Raw genomic sequence first — 14808 nt, 5'->3', positions numbered from 1 at the left:
GGATCCCATGAGTAATGGCAACATTTGTTTTCATGTAAATTACTTCTTGTAGAAGAGCCAATTTTCTTGTTAGCTTATCTATTACCTTTTGTATGGTTGTCTGATCATTTGAGGCTACCTCACTAAGTTTGTGAGCATCCAACACTAGGCTTCCCAAGTTTTCAACTAATAGGGGATCTTGAGCCTTCATCTGATTTATCAATGCTCGACCTACCTACTTGAATTGCCTTTCTTCTTGCAACTTTAAGAGTAGATTTGTATTCTCCTCTACATTAAGGATGAATTGACTTGACAAAGTGCTCCTGAGTATAGACCTTATGTATTCCACCAATTCTCATTTAAGGCCTTCAATATTTTCTTTTTTGCTCTAAGCTCTTCCAACTTATCTTTGATTTTCTCATTGGTAGACTTCCACATGTTCACCATGGAGTCATGAACTAGGATGCCAAGATATACTATCCTAATCTAGAATTCATTCTTGGAAAGCTCATGAGTTCCTTTTGTGGCTCAACAATCTCTACTAGTATATGGCCATTTGTTGAATTTGAAGCCAATATAACAATCATCTTCTGCTTCTTTATCTTCTTAGATGGCTAACATGAGGTGATTTGTTTGATCAAGTCCTTAGATGGAGTTGCTTCCTCATATCTCCTCTTCTTCCTATCAATGGTCTCTTTCAGCCATGACTCTATAGAGAGCACATTGATAGGCGACTGCAAATCAATGGGTTAGAATAGCTTTCTCAGAATTAAGGGAGTTTTATTTCTCTAAGAAGCAATAGGGAAGGCATTGACCTTAGTTACCAAAAGGGCTAATGTATCCTCTTGTTGAGATGCATCTTATTCCTAGCCATCCATGGGGTTGGTGTCACCATCCAAATTGATGACTTGAACATGGGAAGATTTTTCTTTTTTTTTCCCCTTATCCTTGTCATCCTCCTTCTCTCCAAGTTTCCCAGTGTTCAAAAGAGAGCCAACTTTACAAGTAGGAGTGATTGGAAAATTCTTCTCTAGAGGGTAGTCTCCACCTTGACTAATAGACTATAATAGCCTTATAGATGTTGATGTAGTAGCTATGGTGGTTGTTGCAGTTGACTAGGTGGCTCTAGTTGATGCTCCACCTATAGAACCAGTACTCTCAGTCCTCTTCTTCCTTTCTCACATCCACTCCACCCATTTTTTAATTTGTTTGATTATCCCTTGCATAAGAACCTCTATAGTATTAATGACTAGACCTATATGTGGGGTAGAAAAAATAAAGGTACCCTTGATCTTCTCATAAGATGTGGGATATGTGTAGGCTTCATCATTTGCAAGGTTAGAAACATCAACAAAATCATTATACAATTTAATCTTACTAATTGTCAAATGTGACCAAAACCTCTCCTAGGATTGGTACTCATTGATACACCCATAGTAGAAGTCTTAAATATTCAAAACATGCCTATACACATATCCCAACTTCAAGTGATCCCTTACAAAGACCCAGACCAAAACTCTTCAATATCTAAAACATGCCTATACGCATATCCCAGCTTCAAGTGATCCCTTACAAAGACTTGGACTAGAAGTCTTTAATATCTGAAACATGCCTATACGCATATCCCAACTTCAAGTGAGGCCTAAGTACCTGAGTACTTCATAGTCTAAATTTAATTTTTCTCTCAAAGCTCTTCACCAAATTACAAGCATCTAATTTGGAAGCACATGAATATGGTCCAACCACTATAGAGAAAGGAATCCTGGCTATCTTCTTCACATTAGAACATAGTGTGTTCACTTCAAGGATTTGTCAACATAATTTGACTAGAACCACCTTGTCTTTTGGATATATTGGCAACCTCTTAGGAAAGCCATCGTAAGCTCCTATTCATAAATAGGAGAAAATTAGAAACTAGATAAATGTGCATTTGAATTGGCTTATGGTCAAACTTGCCTCAGGTGAAAATCTTCTTTTAGGGCATCCTTGCAATTCCCTACATAACCTCATTATGAAGGCATCATTAATAGCCACATACTCCTCAAAGCTTCTTTGCAACTATAGATGTGCATAAAATTCATATACTTTGGTGCACTCATCATAGTTTTTGAAAACAAATTGATACAATAATGAGAATGTGTTTCAATAATTATTCTATCACTAATGTCAAACCTACTACTTGCTGGTAAGATAATTGCTTAGTTGATTTTGGTACTACCATTTTTTTGATTGATGAGGAGGTTTTGATTAAATGAGATAATAAAAGAACTCAGAGGAAAGGTTGAGTTTTGCATGAAAAAGGAGTACAAAGATTAGTTAAGACGGTGATGCTATAGTGCATTGATTATCTACTTAAGGTTGCAAAGGATGGATACATTGATTAAGTCTAGAAGAACAAGTAAGAAGAATTGAGTCCACCAAGCTTGACTAAGTGGATAGTGGGTGCTAAGAAAAGTTAGTGCAAGATGAGCAAAAAATTAGTTGGAGCCAAGTAAAGTGAAATTTCAGTGTATACCGAGTGATACAGTGTAAGATGAGTAAAGTTTAGTTGATGTTGAGCACTAGTAAACTTAAGTGTGTGCCAAGTGATCTAGTTGAAGATGAGTAGAAGAACGGTTTAGAAGCTGAGTGACAATATATTGATGTCGAGTGCTAGTATTCATGTTAAATCATATATTTGATGAATATGAGCCAACTATTTTTTTTTCTTGAATTTTGTGAAGTGTGTGGAAGATAACTATGATGAGTTGGTGCCATTGAATTCATGGTGAACTATTTTGAGGAAATTTCAAAGAGGATTGAAGGAAAATTTTCTAGAAGGAACTCAAATGAAAAGATGAGTAGATTCATTGAATCCTACCTAACCCTAAAATGGATGATAGAGGATTAACGAAAAAGATCTTAGTTTTCTATTTATAAAGATGGCTAGTCAGAACAAGGTTGGTCAATGTTCAAGAACCTAAGTTAGACAAGAGGTCTAAAGTATTGCTTCATTCAGTGACTAAATAGAAGAGACTACTATTGTAAAGCAAAGAAAGAAGGCTTAAGAGTATGAATGGTTGAAGGGTGAACAATCTACCAAAGCTAAAGTGTGTGAAAGCCAAGCAAAATGGAGGATTAAAACAGAGATCTATAATTTGCAAGTGAGTTGTAATTTTTTATTAGATTAAGCCTTATTGTTACTTTCTAATCATTGTACTAGTTTAGGGTAAATCCTTTGGATTAAGGTTGACCTAAGAGTCATTTTTAAATCCTTTAACTGAGTGACATTCCAAGTGAATGATCTAAAGTCCTCTAACAAGGCTTACTCTAACATGGTGATTGAAATCATCTAACCAGGTCACATTTAAGAGTGTGTATTATAACTTTTAAGAGGGTTGGCCCTTTATAGGGCATCACTTCAAAAGAGTGAAAATGAGTAGCATGTTACTAGTGAGGCTAATTATTGCCTCTATTTTATGATAGTTTTAAACACTCTATTTTACTTCCACCAAGACATTTGTGAACTTATGTTTGCTTGAATTGATGATTAACCTATGGGTAGATAGTATGTTATATTTTGCCTTTATTATATATATGATGTAGTATTTCATATAACCATTAGAATGTATGTTCTCATATTTGAATTTAATTTGATAATGCTTATTTGCAAATATCTCTGCATAATAACTAACCTATTAGCAAAAGAAGCTGAAGATGGTCAGAAGCATTCAAAGGGAAACGTTGAAGATAGCCAGTAGTATTCGAGGAGAAAAGACATTAAGCCATAGTGGAAAGAGTCATAATGGTAGCAAGGGACATAGCCGCTAATATGGAGAAGCTATGAAGAACTGTTATATTCCTCTGCATTTATTATTGTGACAAAGCGGTTGTGCAGACTTTATTATTCCTGCCTTGAGTTGTTATTTTTTCTTCTTTTTTCTTTGGCAGATTTGAAGTTAGTTTGCTTTGCTTTTATGTTTTTGAATAAGCATCGATCTTCTATTTATATAGATCAGACCAATGGTGTTAAAAAGTTAGAAGGAAGTTTATGACAAGAAACTATTGACTCTTGCAGTGAGTTGTTTTTACAGTTTCATGTATTGTTCTCATGTAATGAATTTCTAGAACATAATAAAGTAGCTCCTAGTTTACATTTTGTGTTAGTAGATTAGCAAAATCCAACCAAGGGGGCCCACTTAGGAGGTGGATTAGGCTAGAGTAGTATAGATTTATTTTCGAGCATCTTTAGTATTGTAGGTAGAAGTTTTAAGTTCCTATAGCATCATACTTTGTGAGTGTTCCTGCAACATCTATAAGAATAGTTATAGTAGATGAACTGAGTTGGAATATATCTTAGTATTTAATTACATTTCCAGTATTTGTTTCAATAAAGAGTTAAGTGTGTTAATTTCTTGCAGCACTAGTGTAGGTTCTTTCCTTGCATTTTACTTTCCTGCAGCATAAGAATAATGACTCATTAAGAAACCTAGTGCACATACTATGCTGACCATTTCAAGTATATATCCCTGGGTTGAAAAAATTAAATGCACCTCATGGTGGGAAAAATAGTCCTTAGATTGAATACATTATTCCTAAGTATGGCCTTTGGCATGATTATTATACACCTATTATGAGGCAGACCATTTTTGGCGTTGTTGTTGGGGATGGTGTCAAGCTAGGAGCATTTTTGAGTCATAGTTCTTAGTTAAGCTTTTTAGAAATTTGTAGTCTTAAAGCTTTCTTCACCAGTGTGAAGAATTCAATTGCATGCATCGAAGAGGAAGACGACGAGATGAATATGGTAGATTTCTTCGACAGGAGTCTATTAATTTGAACAAAGAAATTGAAAAAGAAGAAGTTGAATTGTCCTTTGAAGATGCACGCCCTATTTTTTCTATAGAATCATCCTCAAGAGAAAAACCTATGGATACGAGTGGTCTTCAACTTTTTGCTGAAATTTTGGCCAGTTTCCTTGATAATACTGCTCTAAATCCACCAATTGTTAATAATTCAGTACCTAATGTTCCTTTTCAGCAGCAACCTCATAATCTAATACCTCCAATAATAGCACAACCTACTTTTCCATTTCCTCTCCCAAGCCTCAAAAAATATTGATAATCTTAAGAATATACCTGCAGCTACTCTTCCAAAGTTTTATGGCCTTGCAAACTAAAGACCCTCATACTTTCTTGTTTGAATTTGACATACTCTATCATAGTTTTTGACTACAACACTGATGCCCATAAGCTCAAATTATTTCCAGTAGCACTAAAAGATTCAACTTTATGATGGTTCATGGGCTTAGGAGCCAATGCAACATGAACTTGGGATGAAATGCAAACTCTATTTTTGGATAAATATAAAGAGTATTGCAAAGCATCTAGTTCAAGAGGAGATGATATCTTTAGGATATCACAAAAGGAGGAAGAAACATTGGAAGACTATCTTTCACATTTTTTGTATACACTGCAGAAGAACCCTCAGCATGTATTGTCTGAGGATTCACAAAAGCTAGTCTTTTTGAGAGGTGTGAATGATAATTGTTTAGAAGCACTAGACCTGATGGTTGGTGGTGATGTATATCAATCTTCCTAGGCTGACCTCAAGAAGATCTATCAAAACTATTCAAGGTCAACTATGAAGAAAGACCGAGGACCTTGTTCCACAGCTACTAAAGGAATTAGTCAGGGTATTTCAAAGCTCAAGATATCTAACCTATTGTCAGATTTCAAGTAGGACATCATAAATGATGTTGCTACACATCTCGACACAATGAATGCAAAGAAGAAGCATGTAGAAGTTGAAATACAACTAGTTGAATACTGCCTTCATTGCCAAAAGCAAAAGAAGGATTGCCAATGCAAACTGGTTGCGAACATGGAGAACCAAAATCTTCCAACTGAGTACATCAAGGTAGATGGAGATGATGAGCAAGTATTCTTTATTTCTCAATGCCGACCATGGGCCCAACATTAAGGTATGCCTCAGGACCCTTTGCAAAATCCAAATTTATATGATAATCAATGGAAAAATGTAATCAATGGCAAAATCGTAATCCCCAAGGCCCCCCACAATATAATCAACCTAATTGGAGTAATGCTTGGCAAAATAATCTACAACATCCCCAATGGCCTTAGAACTCCCAACCATCCTGGCCCAACTAATAGAACCAGTGGCAGAACTAGCAGAACCAATGGCAACCATCCTATGGGAATTGGCAGTCTACAAACCAATGGAGAGGACCTCAATAGTGGGCTAACCAAAATACTAGTACTCCACAATTACCACCCCCAGCTCAACAACTTGCATTAATGCCACCACCTATGAATCTTGGACCTCAAAAGTAGACACAATTACCTACACAACCTCAGCCAAATCCAAATAACTAGTAGCTACAACAACCCATGTGTATTATTGATGCTCAACAATATCCTTCTTATGCTTTGAATGTTGCAAATATACATCTAAGATATGGTACAACTTTATGAGCACCTAAACTGCCTCTTATAATTGAAATACCATATACTCCTATAGCATTAGAACCCCAAGTCCCTAAAGAGGTTGACCCAACCAATGTCACTATCTCAGCCCAAGCTCAGCTAGTGGTGGAACCTCTTTTTCCAAAGAAGCTTGTACAAAGTAAACCTGTACAAACAGAGGAATAGTCTTTTGATATTGTTGATGAGTTGAAGAACATGCATGTGCAAATACCCCTATTCCAAGCTATTAAAGATGTTCCTATCTATGGAAAATTCATTAGAGAAGCCTACCTGAAGAAGATTGGGAGGAAGAAAAAGGACCCAACTATAGTCAATGTTGTGGGACAATTGGCTGACATTATGTTAGGAAAATTGGTCACTCTAAATTATTCTGATCTAGAGAGTCTAGTTGTGAATGTGAGTATAAATGGTCAGTCTATTAAAAATTCTTTAATAGATCTTGGTGCTGCTATAAATGTCATGACCAAGGATACTGTGAAGAATTTGAAAATAGAAGGATTAAGGGCTACTCCAACAATTCTACAACTTGTAGATAGTTCTACTGTCACTTCTGATGGAATGATAGAAAACATAGTTGTAACCTTAGACTCTCTAGAGTATCCTGCAGATTTCATGATTCTATCTTTCAAGAAATACGACCATATGAAATGGTCAAGCAACAAAGAAATTTGATTTGTATCCTCTAGCACAACCATTACCAGATTTAAGCACATATGTCTAGCCAGATTTAGGGGATGAAGAAGAAGAATTAAACTCTATAGCACAGCTTATGATGTTACATAGACAATCCTTTCTAAAGCTGTAGGAAGAGGATTCAGTACTTCAGAGTATTCTTACTAAAAATTGTATGGTAGAAAAAGATGTATCTAAAAGTTCCATGTTAGAATTAACCACATATGAGGAATGTGATGAGAATTGTACTTTTCTCAAAGAACCAGACATTCTTCATCAACTTTTACCATGTGAATTAGATACAAGTCCAATTTTTGAAGCTACTATGATAGATTCTACTAGTATTGTTGAGCTGTCCAAAGGTCATAATCTTCATGTTAACCCCAAATTATCATCCGCACAAATGGAACAATTAACAAAGTTATTTCAAAAGCATGAAAAAGCTTTTGCATGGGATTATGGTGATATGAAAGGTTTGAGTCCTACATTATGCACTCATAGAATATACATCAATGAAGGGTGTTGACCGCTCTGTTAACCCTAAAGAAGGATAAATCCAAACCTTAGAGAAATAGTTCAAACTAAATTGCAAAAATTGCTTGTTGCTAGTTTTATTTATCCTATATCTGATAATAGACGGGTGTCACCCTTCGTCATAGTGCCCAAAAAGGGAGGGAAATGGTGGATTTGTGTAGATTATAGAGAATTAAACAAGGCCACCAAAAAGGATGACTTTCCTTTACCATTCAATTTCAAGTTCTAGGCACTCTAGCTGGAAAGAAGTATTTCTCTTTTCTAGATGGGTATAGTAGTTATAATCAAATCAATATTGCTCCTGAAGACCAAGATAAAACCACATTCACATGCCCATGGGGTACTTTTGCATACTCTATTTTTCCATTTGGTCTATGTAATGCTCCTGCAACATTTCAACGAGCTATTATTAGCATCTTTTCTGATATATCACATGATTGTATGGAAATATATATGGACAACTTCACAATATTTGGAATCACCTTTGAAGAAGTAGTGATGAATCTTGAAAAAGTTCTGATAAGGTGTCAAGAACATAATTTGGCACTTAATAGTGAAAAATATTTCATGCTCATGTAGGAAGGTGTGGTACTTGGTCATTTCATATCAGCTACAAGAATACAAGTGGATCCAACCAAGATAGAGGTAATTCAAACATTGCCCATACCTACAAAACTGAAAGATGTAAGATCTTTTCTAGGTCATGCTAGATATTATAGACGTTTCATAAAATTTTTGAGCAAAATAGCTAGTCCCTTGTATACATTATTGACTAAAGAAGTTGAATTCATTTGGACATCAAAATGCAATGAAGCCTTCCTACAGCTTAAGAAACTTCTCACTACAACCCTAGTATTATAAGGCCCTAATTGGACTTTTCCTTTTCACATTTATACAGATGCTTCTGACTATGCCATAGGTGCAGTTCTAGGACAACAATCTCAACATCTTGAAAATACAATATATTATATTAGCAAGAGCCTTTGTGGACCAGAATTAAACTACACAGTGATTGAAAAAGAGCTATTAGAAGTAGTTTATGCTTTGAACAAATTTTGGCATTACATAACTGGCTATCCCATATTTGTTCACACTGATCATGCAGCAATTAAGTATCTCATGAGCAAACTTGCTATAACAGGTCAGTTAGCAAGATGGTTACTATTGTTGCAAGAATTTGATATCACCATCATTGATAAGCTCGGAAGAACCAATGTGGTAGCTGATTATTTATCAAGAATCCACCATGATGAGAATGACACTGAAGATTTATTTTATATTGTTGTTCAAACTCCATGGTATGTAGACATTGCTAACTGCAGTGTAGCTAATAAAATGCCAGAACATTTCTCATATAAGAAAAAGAAGATGCTTGTAGAGAAAAGTTTCAATTTCTCTTGGATTAATAATATCTTATTTTGCACTAGACCTGATCAAGTTATGTGAAGATGCATGAGAGAAGATGAGACATATGACATTCTACATGCATGTCATAATGAACCATGTGGAGGGCACTTTGTAGCAAAAAGAATAGCCTTGAAAATTTTAACAACTAGTTTCTATTGTCCTATGCTTCACAAAGATACAACCAACTATACACGGAAGTGTGATAAGTGTCAAAGGATGGGGTAACCAACAAGAATAGATGAAATGTCTCTCAATTCACGACTGGCATTAACACCATTTGACAAATGAGGTATGGACTTCATTGGTCCAATTGATCCTCCATCCAATAGAAAATCATATATCCTTGTGTGCACTGACTACCTGAAAAAATGAGTTGAAGTGAAAGCCATGAAGCATGCTCATGATCACAAAGTTGCAAAATTTCTATATGAAGAAATATTTGCTCGCTATGGTGTACCCAAAGAACTAGTCACTGACCAAGGTGCTCAATTTACTTCTAATCTGATCATAGAATTAATGAAACAATATAATATCAAGCACTAGAAATCAAGTCCCTATCACCCTCAAACTAATGGACAAGCAAAAGTCACAAATTAGGAGATGGAGGCTATCTTAAAAAAAATAGTTCATTTGCACCATAGGGATTGGAATAGCAAATTACTAGAAGTTGTTTGGGCCTATAAAACAACATGGAAGACTACTACAGGGTTCACACCATTTGAGCTCCTATATGGGAAAATAGAAATGCTTCCCATTGAATTTGAACAAAAAACTTTAAGAACCGCATTGGAGTTGAACATTGAACTTCCTGTAGCACAGAGAGAACATCTTCTACATCTTAATTCCTTGGATGAAATGAACAAAGCTGCTTTGGAACACACTAAAATTATATAGAAGAAAAGAAAACAATGGCATGACTCCCACATTAGTAATAAAAAATTTCAAGTTGGTGATTGGGCACTACTATATGATTCCAAATTTAAAGATATGTTAGGAACACTACAAACAAGATGGTTGGGTCCATATGAAATTAACCATGTCTTTGCAAATGGAATCATCCAATTAACTACCCTTGATCTAGTGCCTTTTACATTATTAGTCAATGGCCATAGACTCAAGTTATATAAATGGCCCCAAACAAAAGAGGACTTCCTGCAGTAGTTTCAACGACCCAATTCAAATGCACACCAAGTAACTCTTCCTGCAATAAAAGGTACTGACCTCCTACCTGTAGCTCTTCACTATTAATTTCTTTGTGTGTGCCCATAATAAAAACTTTATGACCACATAAAGTTCAAAATTTCTCCATTTATCTTTTAATTTCTTCTTTTCCAACTCATCTCACTTCTTTACCGACCACCCACCCACCTTCCACGTCATTATTTTCCAATGCTTTCAATAAACATTGCAAGTTTGTTGATGTATTTTGTCAATGCTGATGTACTTTTTGCCACTTTTGGTACATGCATCAATCAACTCATAGGTATAATCTTTTCAAATCTTAATTCATTTATAGTACATTAATTTTTTTGGTTATATATAATACTACATTATTTATATTATGGAAGTGTTATGCCAGTTCCATACCCCATACTAAGTCTGACAAGTGTGGGCACTTGTCCATATTTCGTAGGGGGCAGGGAAGGTTACTAAAACCCAATGACATTTATATTTATTCATAAAGATTTTTTTCCAAATCTTTATACTTCCTTTATGAAACTCAATTGTTATAAGTATGCAAGTGTCTAGGTGTTGTACCCCTTATTCTTGAATGATTCCTTACTATCAGGCTATGATGTGACCCATATTTAATTTTTAAGTGATCCAAATTCCATTTTTGGATGATTTTCACATATCCATGATAAACCACATTATTTCTACTCATAAAAAATTGTTATGACATTAATTAGCTAAAAAAACAAAATGTGAAAATGGGTCTAAAAGCCTAAATTCATCGAAGGGAAATAGCTTAAACAAAGCAGAGAGTGAAATTGTCAGGCAGAATGGGTGGACAATTGCAGCGATGAGAACCAGTGGAGCATACTATTTTACTCTTAGATGTAGAGACAGTGAGGAGATTTAATGCATGTGACTGGTTAGGGTATTTCCTAAGTTTAACTATGTTTGATGAAGAAACAACCACAAAGTTTACAAGAACATTTAATGAAGGGGAAGCTATTATATGGGGTTTATTAGTTGTTGCTATAGAAAGTGAATAGAAAAAGTAACTGGGTTACTAGCAATAGGAGAACATTATCCTAATATGCATGATGCAAGATCAGCTAGGCTTAGTTTGTCATACCAACTAACCCTTAGTTGGATATTACCAAGCAAGGTTGCAAAGGGATGTCTCTTCTACCACCATACAATGAGCTGGCTATGCACATTATCAGGTACCTCACATTTGAAGGAAGATTTTCACATTTACATGCACATCATTTTAAATTGCTTAGTTGTATAAGGCACAATTGTCCAGTAAATGTTCCCAATTTCTTTTATAACATGTTATGCATTAGTGCTAAAGAAACCCAAAAGGGAAAGGACAATTCTGTCACCTATCATGCCCTAGTTAAATTACTCATAGAAAGATCACTTAGGGATGTCTCTCCTTTGTCATGGGCAAAATTTTTCCAAGCTAAAACCCTACAACCCCATGTTGTCCTTAATGAACAACCTAGTGAGGAGAATGCAGTTCCTACTAATGAACCTACTAAGCAAAGCACTCAAAATGCTGAAGCTGGCAATGTGCAAGAAAATGTGCCTTTACCTATTCAAGAGACTCAAAAACCTACCTCTGCTTGAGCAAATAGAAAATAGAAATTATAAGAGGAGACCTCAACTCCAGTAGTAGAAAACCCAAACCCTGCAGTCGCAAAATAAAAGAAAAATAAGACAGGTCCTGCAACAGTTACTCCTACAGTAGAGACACCAAAAGGAAGAAGTAGGAAGAAGGTTGTGATACTAGAGGAGACCCCTGTGAGAAAAAGTCCTAGAATGAGGAGACAAATTTCTATAGTGATAGTAGAAGCTCAGTCTACTTCATCCTAACCATCTACTAAAGAATCCTCAGTACAAATTATTCCTGATAATTCTCCTTCTCACCCTAAAATTGCAAACATTCCTAAAAACCCTAATGAGGAATATAGGGTTGAAGTAAATGAAAAGCAAAATGATCCTCCAGTAGGCCAACAAACAGTTCCCATAATGAATGAGTCAGTTTATTCAAACACTAGCCTAGTTCCCTATTAACCAACATGGCATACAGATTTCATAAGGCAGTTATGGAAGAAATAGAGGAAGAGGAAAAATAACTATCAAGAGGACAACAGTTCCATTACCCTGCAAAAACTTCTTTTCCAGTTGTTTGGACAACATATATTTGTTGCAGCCCTATGGGAAGAAGAGAGGAAGAAAATGAAGAAAGACATAGTGTCCCTAGGTGAGGAAATTATAGATTTGAAAGAGCAATTAGCAAACCGAAAATAAAGAATGGATCATGCCCTCAAATTGGCTGATCAAGCACTTGCTTGTAGACCACCACCTTAGATTTATGCTATGTACTTGAATGAGCAATTCCTTTTATTCCAACTTATGCTAACCCTCAAGAACATAAATGTAGAATTCAAATCAGCTCAGGAATTCTATGGTTTATACCAGACTCTACCATCCTGACAGCAGAACTTGCTCTGTGAGTTATATGTGCACAATTTTATCATTCCGGTAGAAATCAATGGAATCCATTACTCTATATAGGGGATATAGATCTGAGGGCTTTGATGTCCTAGATGCATAATGAAATTAATTATGACAGAAAATTGAATAATTACAGAGATGAGGAAAGAACAAAGCCCCTGTCATTAAGAGCTGAGAGCAGTAAACTAGAAGAAGTTCTTAGGGACTAGTTTAGATTAACTTATGGGGATAAAAACAAGGGAATAAGGGACAGAATCTTCATTGCTAGAACCAAGGTGTATGCAAAATATGAGAACCTACCTTACTTTTCCTTTCAAAGAGCCATGGTTGGTGATAAAAGTAGGTGGGCTAGATTACCTGAGACACTTAAAAGATTAGAACCACATAGTTCTATCAACTTAGAGGTCACCCTTCATCGAGTTCCAAAGTATATAGAGTTGGGGAAATAGGCTAGTCCAGAACCATGGAGCCCACTCGCTATGCAACCTCCAATGCTCATGTGGCCTCTATATGATATTAATGTTGATAGACTTGACAAGCTGTAGGAGGACAATAGAAGGGAAGTTTGGGAGAGAACATCAAGATTCTACTATACCTTCAAGAGTAGTAGGAAAGGAAGGATTGAAGTTGGGGAATTTAGGTCACTGATTAGAAAATGCAATGCTTGAGGACAAGCATCAGTTTACTAGGGGGCAAATGATGAGGCTAATTATTGCCTCTATTTTATGATAGTTTTAAACACTCTGTTTTACTTCCACAGAGACATTTTTGAACTTATGTTTGCTTGAACTAATGATTAACCTACGGGTAGATAGTATGTTAGATTTTTCCAATATTTTATTTAATGTAGTATTTCATATAACCATCAGAATGTGTGTTCTCATATTTGAATTTAATTTGATAATGCTTATTTGCAAATATCTCTGCATAATAACTAACCTATTAGCAAAAGGAGTTGAAGATGATCAAAAGCATTCAAAGAGAAATGTTGAAGACAACTAATAGCATTCGAGGAGAAAATACATTAAGCTGCAGTGGAAAGAGTCATAATGGTACCAAGGGACACAATCGCTAATATGGAGGAGCTATGAAGAACTATTATATTCCTCTGCATTTATTATTGTGACAAAGTGGTTGTGCAGACTTTATTATTCCTGCCTTGAGCTATTATCTTTTCTTCATTTTTCTCTAGTGGATTTGAAGTTAGTTAGTTTTTCTTTTATATTTCTGAATAAGCGTCGATCTTCTATTTATAGAGATCAAACCAATGGTGTTAAAAAGTTAGAAGGAAATTTATGACAAGAAATTGTTGACTCTTGCAGTGAGTTGCTTTTACAACTTCATGTATTGTTCTCATGTAATGAATTTTTGGAACATAATGAAATAGCTCCTGGTTTGTATTTTGTGTTAGTAGATTAGTAGAAGCCAACCAAGGGGACCCACTTAGGAGGTGGATTAGGTTAAAGTAGTATAGATTTGTTTTCAAGCATCTTTAGTATTGCAGGTAGAAGTTATAAGTTTCTTCCTGTAGCATCATACTTTGTGAGTGTTCCTGCAACATCTGTAAGAATAGTTACAGTAGATGAATCAAGTTGGAATATATCTTAGTATTTAATTTCATTTCTAGTATTCATTTCAGTAAAGAGTTATGTGTGTTAGTTTCATGTAGCGCTAGTGTAGGTTCTTTCCTTGCATTTTATTTTCCTACAGCATAAGAATAATGACTCATTTAAGAAACCTAGTGCATGTACTATACTGGCCATTTCAAGTATACGTCCCTAGGTTGAAAAAATTAAATGCACCTCATGGTTGGAAAAAATAGTCCTTAGATTGAATACACTATTCCTAATTATGGCCTTTGGCATGATTATTATACACCTATTGTGAAGCGGATCAGTTACTGGTGGTTTTTCCCAAATTGGGTTTTCACATAAAATCCTACTATCAAATGTGTTATTAAATTTGTTATGTTTCATGTTTACATTTCTATAAAGTTGTTTTGACCTAGAGTAGTAATCTACAAGTTTAAGTGATTGTATGA

Source organism: Cupressus sempervirens, chromosome 11 (assembly GCF_028749045.1).
Source record: "Cupressus sempervirens isolate cs-2001-9-10 chromosome 11, ASM2874904v1, whole genome shotgun sequence".
Lineage (NCBI taxonomy): Eukaryota > Viridiplantae > Streptophyta > Pinopsida > Cupressales > Cupressaceae > Cupressus > Cupressus sempervirens.
Note: the sequence above shows the minus strand (reverse complement) of the source record.